We start from the raw sequence: 11,921 nt of genomic DNA on the forward strand, positions 1-11,921 counted from the left end.
TCGTAAAGCTAAAATGTCAGAGCAACCCAATCGTTTGTTGGTAGATGAACAGTTAAGCAGAATGAGGTATTAGGCTCATAGTGGAATATTATTCAGCCTTAAAAAGGAAGGAAATTTTGACCCCTGCTGCAACATGGATAAACCGCGAGGACAATACACGCAGTGAAATAAGCCAGTTATAAAAGGGCAAACCCTGTTAGGATCCCACTCATCTGAGGAACTTAGTGCAGTCACATGCATAGAGGCAGGAAGTCAAAGGTGGTTATCAGAGGCTGGAGGGAGGCAGGACTAGAGTTTAACGGGGACAGAGTTTCAGTTTAGTCTCCTTCAGATGAGAAGCATCCTGGCAACGGATGCTGATGAGACTTGCCCAACAATACAAATGAACTCAGCGTTGTTCACTGAGCTGTGCAGTGCTTCAGGCGGCAAATTTTGTGTTCTGTGCAGTTTACCACAATAAAAAATACCTGGCAAGCCAAACAAAACAAAAACCCTCAACATAAGCTCTCAACCACTGAATTTTTTTAAGATTCTTTGAGTTTTTGAATATACATTTGTGATTCAAATATTAAAATGTATATAAAAGTATGTTAAAAAAAAAAAAGGACGTATGTTGGAGAGAGACCAGGTTCAAATCCCCTGGAGCCACTCAGCAGCTAGGGCAAATCATTTAACTCCCCCGGCCCTCATCTTTCTCATCTGTAAAATGGGGGGAATCAGGACACCTATTTCCTATGGTTGCTGAGTATGAGAAGGAACGACAGGAGTAGGACAGCAAACATGGCGTCTGCTTCATAGTGCATGCTCTGTCATGGGGCTGCCTCCCCTTCTCCCTCCTCCTCCCACCCGTCGTCTTCTCCTTCTCCCTCCCATCCCTCTCTTCTCCCCCTCCTCCCCCTCCTACTCCCTCCCTGCTCCTTCCCCTCACCATAAGCCATATACTCTTCCATAGAGTCAGGGTAGAAAACTCAGACTCTGCTTTGTGTCAGTATCTTTTCGCTACAATTTAATAAGTGTCCCTGTTTTCAGAGCCACCTGCATGATTTTCCCCCTTGACTCCTGTGAAACTAGATGTCTTTCAAGGAGTTTCCAGACCTGTCAAAGAGAAATGGAAAAGCTGGCAAAACCCCACCCCCACTTGGGGTCCATGCCTCTGGTGGGACAAGCAGGCCGCCACGGATGCAAGAGACACGGGGCCTCTTGGTTGAAAATTCTCTGCCAACTGCTGGCACAGGCCAGGCAATGCGAGCCTCTGGTATTGAAGGACAGTGGGCCCTCTGCCCGGCAGCCGGGATGGGCCCCTGAGAGAGACAGAGACACAAGCCCCCGAGGGGCTGAAGGCACAGCTGCGGGGTCATCCAGCCCAGGCCTGGGCTCCCCTGGCCCAGGCAGCTGCCAAAAGCTAGGGCTGGGGTCCTCCTGGAGGCTGGGCTAGTGCCGGGCCCAGGCATGGCAGCTCCAGCAGATGGTGGCCCACGCACCCCAGAGCCTCCCTCTACCCAGGGAAGCCAACATGCCAGACACTGGGAAAAGCTGTTGGCAGGAAGGTGCTTTCTTCCCCATTCTGTGCAGGCCACAGCCAAAAAGAAAGCAGCGTGGCTTTTCAAAAGTGTCCTGGGGTCCTGAATGCAGAGGAGGAGTGGGCAATGGTGTGGTCCCGAACGTCTCCTAAAGCAAACCTCATACCCACCCTCTTCCCACGGCGAATGTCAAATTCTTGAGTCAGCAACGTGTTGAATTAAAGATTATCACCAGCTGAACCCCTCCACCCAAAGTTTGTGTCCCTAAAAACTCCATGGTGCTCCTGTCCCTGAGTTTTAGCCCCCTTTATACAAGGACAGCAGAGTTCCTGGGCTCAGCCCTGAGCCTGTGCTGCCTCCTGCCTCATCTTCCCTACTTCACCCTACGACCCCGGGAGCCCGAGTGCAAGCATCCCCTCTGCACACAAGAGAAAACTGAGTGCAAAGCGGCAGATTTCCATCCCGGACCCATAAAGTGGGTAAGTAGCAGATTGGAACCTGAACCCGAACTAGTCCGAAGTCAGAACGTGTGTCGTCCCCACCACTGGGATCAGGCCACAGGGTGTGTGCGTGCCTCCGTTCCTTCAGCACAGGGACAGCAGGGGGCCTTGAAGTCACTTTCCAGTTGGTTTGGGCAGTGCAGAGCCTGGAGCGGGCGTGGAGGACAGCCCTGTAGGTGTGTGAGGAGGTCCCGAGCCGCTGGCCCATTGCGTGACGGCACATTCCCGTGGGCGTGGTGGGAACGGCGGTGTGCCTCATGTGCGGCACCTGTGGGAGCCGGCGAGGGGCACGGCACATGCAGGAGGGGGGCACAGTGCTCTCGGGCTGTGTACCCCGGGGCAGTGTGGGGAGGGGTATGTTACAGTACTGTGGGGAGGATGAGGTTTCGCGCAGGGCTGGGGTGGGGAGCCTGATGGTTGTGTGTTACGGGGGCGGGGGGGTGGACGTCAGAAGGGTGGGAGCCGCATGCCCTCCCGGACCCGACCCCAGTGTTCCCAGAATCTAGTGCCCGAGCCCTACTGGTTTGGCGCTAGGATGACATGGAGCTCTACAAGCAACCAGACCGGAGCTCAGAACTCATCGGTACCACTCTGTTGGCGTGCCGTGCCCCTGGGCAGGCTGACTGGGAGCCTCTGTGCCTTCAGCGATAAATCGGAGATACCAAGCCCCTCAGGTTGGCTGTGGCCCTCCAAGGCCACAATGCAGTCTCCGGGCATTCGCATCTTCAGAGTCCCTGTATTTGTCGCCTGCCGTCTTCAGTGCCCAGGGTCCTGGAGCTGTATGGCTCTCCCTGGGCTCATCCCAGGGAAGAGAGTGATGGGGGCTCGTCATCAAATTCCAGAGTGGCTCAGGTGGAGACGGAGAGACAGAAGCCCACACCAGGACCCTGCCTCGGATAATCTCTGTGTCGTAGGTGTTGGTAGTGCTCTGCTAAGATCCCATTGCCACCGGTGTACCCATCCCCAGCTCTGAAGGGCTACAGCCTTCTCCTGAGAAATTTCCTGGACCAGTGGATCCCCTTTGGTCCAGAAGAGCCTGGGAGGTTACTCTCTCCCCTTAGGGCAGTTCGCAGCCAATGACTGATTGATATGGGGGTAGAGCTGGCCAGTAGGCTTGTCCCACATCAAGGTGGGACAATTCTGTGGTGGCCTTTATGCTCCAGAGCTCCCCGTGGGAATCCCTGCCCTTCCTTAGTCCCCTCCCCCACTGACCTCTCTTCCTTTGCTCTCCAGCTGATTTCTCCAGACAGCATTCCCTCAGTACATCTCTTGCCCAGAATCCCTGCTTCAGGCTCTGCTTCTGGGGACACTGACCATGGCCACTCCCTTCCCCACTTCTCAGAGGTCTCCCCCAAACAGCCAGGATCGAGCACACAAACAAGAGAAATGCCAAAACCATCTAGCAGAGACACTTGCATGCCCATCAGATGAAAAGGCAGAGATTAAGCAACAGACTCACCCAATCTGGGGGGCATGTCAGTTTCTGATCTGCAAAGGCCCCAAGAATAGGGGGGAACATTGGTCTCCTTGGGGTCAGTCCAATCTGGAGAATCAGTGCCTGGGTCAAGGCCATGATTCAGGAAACCAACAGATCCTACAGGTCACCCTAATACCCTCTCCCATGCCGCTGGGGACCCAGTGGCCTCCACTGAGAGCAACCACAGTCACATCAGACAAGCCTCCCCTCCCACTCTGGAGAACTTTCACATCCTCGCCACAAAGAGAGATGGGAGACTAGAGAACCTAAGAACCTCAGATACAATGGGAAACAAAGTCCCCAAGGAATGCAAGTCCTTCAGAGACAGAAAATTTCCCCACTAAACTGTGTAAGGAACATTAACGACCTGAGAGATGTTGTCAATACCACACTGCAGCCCAGGGACAGGAGGGGAAGATGAGACACTGGGAATCACACCAGTGATCATCAAACATCCATCAGCATTTCATTGCAAAGGCCAGGCCAGTGTCCCCCAGCCACCTCCACCCCTGCCATCAGGAGGTGGACTGCAGGCTGTGAGGGCCCCTTAAGAGCCAGGGAAGCCAGAGGAAAGGCAGAAACCTGATGAACCTGTACCAAGGAAGGTCACGGACAGGGAGATGACAAACACTCTGTCTCAAACAGTGAGAGCATGCTGGACTCCATCCAAGGTGGGGAAATATTATAACTGTCCTCAGGGATGTGATTAGCATCCCAAGAGCCCAGCTGGGTGGATTGAGAAGAGACAAAGGTCACAGGAGATTGGGCAAAGAGTCCAGCCATCTGGCCGTCCGAGACTGTGGCATTGGTGAGAGACCCCTCCTGCTCTCTTTGCTCCCTCTGTAAGAAAACCACGCAGTGGATTATGGTTGATGGGGAAAGACAAAATAGGAAACAAAGGGAACAAGAACACTGCTACGGGCTGACTGAAGGGACGATGGGACGTCAGAAGAGGGAACAGGAAGGAGTAGCCATCATTAAGCAGAGAAAACAGGGATGTGCTTTCTGAAAGAGGACCCTGTACCCCGGGAGCTCTTAAAGGCTATGCATTTTAGCCACAGATTGTGTCTCCATTTTACGAATAGGGCTGCCAGCTCTTCTGGAGAGAATTTTAAACATTTATTTAGGCGGCGTAAGACCGTTAGCTGCGGCAAAGGAGAGGTAAGGATGATTAGTAGAGGGCTCACTGGATGGAGGTGAGCGTGTGGTGATACTCCCCTGGAGGCAGGGACTTGGCGGACACAGAAGCCAGGGCTGCAGGAGCTCTCCTACAGTCTGTGGGTTGGGGGGGGGCGGGGGGGGGGAGACATTGGGCCAAGTTCAATATTTATGTAAATGCTACCAAAGAGTGCTGGTGTGGTTTTCACTGGTTGCCCTCTTGCACTTAGCTCTGTCGTATATTGTGGCAGATGATGTCAGACCATTCTGCCTACCACCTGGGTGACCTTCAGCAAGGTCCCCAACCTCTGTGTCTGTTTCCTTTTCTGTAAAATGGGAATAATAATATAATAATACTTCTATCTTTCAGCTGTTATGAGGATCAGTGAAGGTAAACTGTGGAAGGCTTCCAGCACATAACACAACTTCAGAACCTGCCTCTTTCCTTTTCCCACACTCAGAAGAGTAGTAGTCGCAGAGGTGGGACAGGTGAAAACATCCAGAAACTAGGCAAGCACCAAGCAACGACATGAAATGCCACATATACCGAGTAAAACACAGAGAAAGACAAATACCGTATGATTTCACTCCCATGTCAATTCTAAAAAACAAAACAAATGAACAGACAATGAACAAAACAGAAAGTGGTGGCTGCCTGAGGGGGAAGGGAGTGGGGGATGGGCAAAATAGGTGAAGGGGATCAAGAGGTACCAGCTTCCAGTTGTAAAAATAAATTCGTGGTGGAGGTGGAAAGTACAGCACAGGGAGCGCAGTCAGTGACATGGGGACAGACGGTAGATACACGTCATGAGCACTGCGTCGCGTAGAACATTCTCGAATTACTTTATCGTGCCTCTGAAACCAACACAACATCAGATGCCATCTATACGTCCAAACGAAAACTTTTTTAAAAATTGCGAGCAAAACAGATTTTGTATTTACATCATCGAATATTATTTAATAATAAAAAGGAACAAAGTACTGAGAAACAAAGAAGCCGTGTCCTGAGGAAATGTCACGCTCAGGTATCAGGTAAGGGTACAGTTAACGCGCGTTGACATTACTGTCAGGGGAGAAAAGCGGAATCTTTCACAATAGAGCGCAAAAGAGAGATCCTGAAGAATTTTTAAGGCTTTCAATTCCTAATGTGGTTCATCAGCAGTGTGAAAGGTGCTGGTTGAAGGAAATAGGAGGTTTTAGGCAGCAGAGAACAAAGCATGTCCCCAGGCTCAGTATGGAAATGACAGAGACCCAAGACCACCTGGGCTGTGAAAGTCCAATCGTAAGAGCCGTTCTTCTGGGAAATTTTGGTGGAGGGCTAGGAAAGTCCCGGGATCAAGGGTCCAACATATAAAGGAATCCCTTTCTGAGTTTATGAAATGGCAAAGACAGAAGTGAGAAGTGGCTCAAGGGATCAATCAAAGTAGAGGTAAGGACTTACAGGAGAATATTCTAGAAATAAGTTAGATGCAGTAAAAAGATTTGTCACACAGTGATTAATGATAAAAATCAAGGCCATTTAGTTAAGAATGAGGAAAAGAAATCTTTACAGGGAAGCACATAGGGACCCAGAAAACAGATAAGGACACTTCGTGCTCCGAGGTCTCTTTATTTAGCAAGCCTCCAAATGTAGTATTTTTAAATTAATAGAATATGATGGAGAGAGGGGGGAAAAGAACAGAAACAGACAGTGGAATGGTCAAATAGAGAAGTAGATGTGACTGTCCTTCCTAAAAGATGTTTTCAGTGGGTTGGTTGCAGGCAGCTCTATCTACATATTGCAAAAAGATTTTCCAGTTCACACCAGTGAATGAACCACCAGTGAGGGGGACACAGAGGGGAGACGCTGGAGCCATTCAGGATAATTGGCCAGGCCAGGAGCATTTCTGAAACAGCCAAGTTGATACTGGGTCGGGGGTGGGGGTGTGGAGTCTGGCATTTACTCATATCCTTTATTTCGTTAGAACATTCAGAGGCATGCTGAGGGACTGCACTGAGGAACGGGACCCCCCAGTCCCTGCCCAGAGAGCCTTAATTCTGGAGGGGGAACCGCCATGCAAACAGTTGTGATACAAGACGGTCACTTCCTGGTGAGGGGCCCAGGAGACGTTCAGCACCAGGAAGAGGTCAGCTAGCCTACACCATCTTTTATAGGTGAAGAAACAGAGGCAGAGAGAGATCAAGTAACTCGTACAAAGTTATCAGGCAGTGTGAGAGCTGGGACTCAAACGGGGGCCTTCTGGGAGTTCGTCTAAAGGCTTGCTCAACATGCTGCCATAAAAATCAGTTGTGTTTCCATAAACAGTTCGGTAGCCTCCACAACCATGTCCAACTACGTCAGTACAGTGTCATATTTCAAGGTAATACTTCTGATATTTTTAGCAAATAGATTCTACAGGTTTCATTATAGTACATCTACTTGCCTTCCCTCTGCCCCCATTCCCCACCTTGATTAGGCAAATTCAGCCCCAAAAATAAATGCAGAAAGAAGGCAAGAGAAGAGCCTAAGGAAGCCGGAGGACTCTGACAGGCACGTAGCCCTCCTCTCCTGGAGCAGGTGTTTCTCATTGTCATGCATGGCTATGTCTGACCCCTAGACAATGCAGAACACCTCTGCATGTTTGAAAACTTTATATAAATGCTACAGTCCTGCCTCTAGACTCTTTCTGAGTGCCCCTCCCTTATCAACGCTGCCGACTGTCCAAATCCAGCAAGACTTCTTATTACATTAACCGTTCTTTCTGCTTCGAAGCCTCTATCACCTAGTGCAGAAATCTGGATGAACGTTCTGCATGGGAAAGATGCTACCACCATATTTCTGTTGCCCAAGACTACAGCCTGAACTTAGAGGGACTACATCCATCTCGGGATCTTCTCCCCTGGGCTGAAAAGTGGTGCTCGGTTCCCACTGGCTTCCAAAGGAGCAAGAGCAGATGCGGCATCTGAAAGCAGAATTAACTCAAGAGTCATTACATGAGGGTGTTCTCAGTTGAGTGCGCTAGAGTAAATAGTAATTACAGGTTCCTTCAAGATTACTCTCAGCCTGAGAAGGAGAAAGAAGAGCGTCATGGATGGCTGACCACAATACCCTTAATGTGTACACGTGCACACAAAAACACAAGCGGCTCACAAGTCTGGATTCAGAAATTTCCCCTAAGAGTGAGATGTCATGTCTACAAGTCCCTTGAAATATGCAAATCAGACCGCCTTGGAGCCACCAGAAGTTGCCCTCACCTACTTGCTGCCTTTCCTCGATGAGTACCCCCTAAAGATGTACCATCAAGTGTATGGAAAACAAGCCATCCTTGCTTAGTCACACTGTATGAGGAGGAGGAATTCGCCCCGTGCAGACACTACACTCCAGTGATTCCACAACACTTGCGGACACACGTGACCATCTAAATCATTTCCAGCTTTCACTCCTGGATGATGCGAGGCTATGGGGAACAGATCTCCACGAGGGCTGGGAGGCTTGGCCAGACCTCTCCAGGCCCAGGCAGGCACTGGGAGGGTGTGCACTTGGTTCCAGGACATGGAAGTGTGGGGAATTATGGAGGACAGGGGTGGGGGGGGCATGTCAGCAAACCACCTCTAGGGGAGCACTTCCTGTTGTGCCTGTAAGCCGTCTGGGGGGAGGAATGTAGGGACTTTGAAACTTCCTTCCTTTTGGCCTTTTTGGCGTGTGGCCCTAGAAAATGATAACTGTGGCCAAGTGCCATCACCACCATCATCAACAATGGCTCTGAGAGCTTACCAGTTGGAGCCACAGCTCTGAGGGCCTCTGTGTGTGTCTTCTTTAATCTTCACAATGACTTCACAGGGAGGAAGCTCTCAGCGTGCCCATTATACAGATGAGGAGGTTGGGTGCAGAGTGGAGAGGTGGGGGAGCTTGCTCAAGGTCCCAGCCCGTATGGGGTGGACTTGAGTTCACGTGACTCTAAAGCCTATGTAGTCACCCCCAAGCACTTCAGGGAGATCACCTGAGGGGAGGCCGAGACTGGTAAGCACTTCCCATTTCAAAGGAATGTTTGTGCTCTGATTCCTTATTCTGGCTTCACAGTGATCTCGTGAGGCACTCCCAGCAGGTTTCTGATCCCCTTTTCTGTGGGTAAAGAGGTGAGGGCAGGAAGGGGTTTGGTACTTGCTGGGGTTGCCCTGACTGGGAACCTTCTTCTAAATCCCAAGCGTGCTCCTCTCTTCTGGGCTGCCCTGGTGCTGGGGCTTCTCCCTGACATGTGAAAACCTAGACGCGACTTCTGGGGCGGAGGATCGTGGGGGCAGAATGTTAGGGTCACAGAGGCGTGAAACAGGAGTGTCTACAAATTAAAAACAAACTGAAAAACGCCAAGTGGACAGAGTGTTGTGGAGCAAGAGGGCTTGATCCGTTTTCCACTCACCGCCCAGATGTACTTACAGACGGAGGGAGCTGAGGAGAAAGAACAAATTGAGGGAAATGATAGAGAATAGGAACGGCATGAGGACAGTCAAGGCACAAAGCCAGGGGAGAGCCATGGGCCCAGAGCCTGGCAGTAAAGGGACACAAGCTGGCGACCTGTGCTTATTGGTTTGGTCTGGAGCACAACGTGTCGGCTCCGTCATGAACAACAGTTTTAAATGTCAACTTTTAGAATGGGAAGGCCCAAGACACTGCCTCCAAGCCACCATTTTAAGATCAGGGAACCCAGGCCCTGAGAGCCTGCTTGCCTTCAGTATCACCGGCCTGAGCTGGGGACTGGGCTGGGCCCACCTGGTCCCTGCCCCCCTCCACGGCACCGGTCTGTCCCCCTGCCCGCAGAAGCTACAGCCCTCAACATTCAAACTCCCTCCAACTGACTTTGTTTTTTAACTTTTTTTTTTTTAAAGATTTTATTTATTTATTTGACAGACAGAGATCACAAGTAGGCAGAGAGGCAGGCAGAGAGAGAGAGGGAAGCAAGCTCCCCGCTGAGCAGAGAGCCCGATGCGGGACTCGATCCCAGGACCCTGAGATCATGACCTGAGCCGAAGGCAGCGGCTTAACCCACTGAGCCACCCAGGCGCCCTGTTTTTTAACTTTTTATTTCAACATAATTCTAGCTTCACAAGGAGTTGCTCCTCCCCAGCTGACTTGCACACACCAAGTCTTAATAGAATTGCAGACGTACATGGGGTGACGGGTCAGTTCTGGCCTGACTTAGGAGCAATCTATGACGTCTCTTTCTCAGATCTTATCCTACCCCATCCCTGCCATGAACCCTAACACACACACACACACACACACACACTCACACTCACACACACACACACACACACACACACACACATACTCACACATGGCCTAATCAGCAATAATTTCACTCCTGAATATTGCTGGAAAGATCACTAAGCCAACCTAATCAATCGTCTGAGCCAGCCCCCAGCCCCCAGGAGATGCCCAGACAGTTCGTTGCTATCATGTAACCCTTTGCAGCCTGAGTTTTCATCCACTGCCTTCCAAAAGAGAGCGGAAACACTCTTCTGGGAAGAGTCTGCTACCTAAGCTGATGTTCTTCTCTTGCCACCTTTCAAAAGCCTTGTCTGCGCTAATGGAAGCAGACACTCTGGAACACTTCAGAAGGCAGGTCTCCCTCTTATGTGTACCACGCGGGACCAGTGTGGTTACAGCGGGAAGAGAACGAGGCCCCACAGAGTGTGAGCAGCCCGAGAGGCAGGTAAGCGCAGCCCAGAAAGGGCAGAGGACAGGGCACGACAGACGAGGGAAACAGTCACTGGAGAGATACCAGCTTAGCTGGTATCTGACATCGGCTTACACAAAGCTTCTTTACAGACTAGAATAAAATTCCCAGGAAGGTTTGTGCATATCTAAATAAAAGACACACCTTTTTCTTTTATTTTTCTTTCTTTCTTTTCTTTTTTTTTTTTTTTTTGGTTAAAGCCAGAGGAATATGAATGCAAGAGGGACAGAGGGGAGAGGGACTGGGGCAAGGACCATGATCAACAGGTCACAGGAGAAGGTAGTTAAGGCATCTGGTTGCTCACAACTTCCAATCACTCCTCCCACAATGAAGGCATCAGAGGTGTCCCCTCGAGAGGAGTAACACCATGCAACTCACGTTGCTTGTGTTGATGGGACACAGACCTTGTGCTGGGCACTGTTCTAGGTGCTGGGGAATTTCAGAGATGCGTAGTGAGGAGGGAAAGGGGTCGCAGTGATGATTCCAGGGTTTAGTAGTGGTACCCCCACATCTAGGATGGAGAGGAGAGAAGGGGGGCAGGGAGAACCACATGGGCACTCTGTCCGTTTGGGTGGCCCCGGGATTCACATCCTGGGTCCCGGCTTCAATCAGGAACTGTGTGGCTTCTCAGTGGGGAAAGAAAAGGAGCAGGGCTCTTTGCCTTGCAGCATAGGAAGTCCCAACACAGAGACACTGAGGAGCGTTGAGGACACTGGGACCCCTATTCAGGAACGGCATGGGGGAGGGGACCACTTGGCTCTGGGATTCACTTGTGGAGTGATTGAGTTGAGAGAACAGGGTGGGGGGTGCAGAGAAGGCACCTGCCGCCCCAAGAGCACAGACCTGCTGGCTTCATAGGCCGGACTGGCCTGGCCTGCTCTGTGGGTAGAGCCCGCGCTGCCCTCTGCAGACGCAGGGTGGAGAGGGGTGCAGGGGTGACCTGGGCACCTAAGCACAAAACTGCCTGTCAGAAGGTGAGCCAGGGCTAAGGGAGCCGAGCAAACTCTGTTTCCCCTCACTTAGGACTGCTGTCCAGAGCCTGGTTCCCAACACCCACTCACCCACAGTGGTCTAAAAGCCCTACGTTCTTTTCAGAGGGTGATGGGGAGGGCTGGGGGTCCCGATAGGCCTTGATCTCTGGTTTCCTAAGGGGATAGCTCATTGGCAGATGAGCTGGAAGTCTTGCTGACCCAGGAATCTGGTGGCCAATATTCAGGAAAATAGCTTGTTACAAACTGAGTATTTGTATTCCCTCAGAATTCTTTTGTTGCAGCTCTGATGTCCCATGTGATGGTATTAGGAAGTGGGGCATCTGGGAGGTAATTAGGTTTAGAAGATGTCATGGCGGGGGGCATGATGGGATTCATGTCCTTCTAAGAAGAAGAAGAGACCAGCATTCTTGCTCTCTCCTGCACGTGAAGACAACTGAGAAATGCAGCCTCTGGCACATAAATAGGTTCTCTCTGGACCTGAGCGTACCAGCACCTGATCCTGAACTTCTAGGCTCCAGTACTGTGAGAAATACATTTCTGTTGTTTAGGCCCCTGACTAT

This window comes from Enhydra lutris, unplaced genomic scaffold (assembly GCF_002288905.1).
Source record: "Enhydra lutris kenyoni isolate GAN:26980312 unplaced genomic scaffold, ASM228890v2 scaffoldscaffold20, whole genome shotgun sequence".
Lineage (NCBI taxonomy): Eukaryota > Metazoa > Chordata > Mammalia > Carnivora > Mustelidae > Enhydra > Enhydra lutris.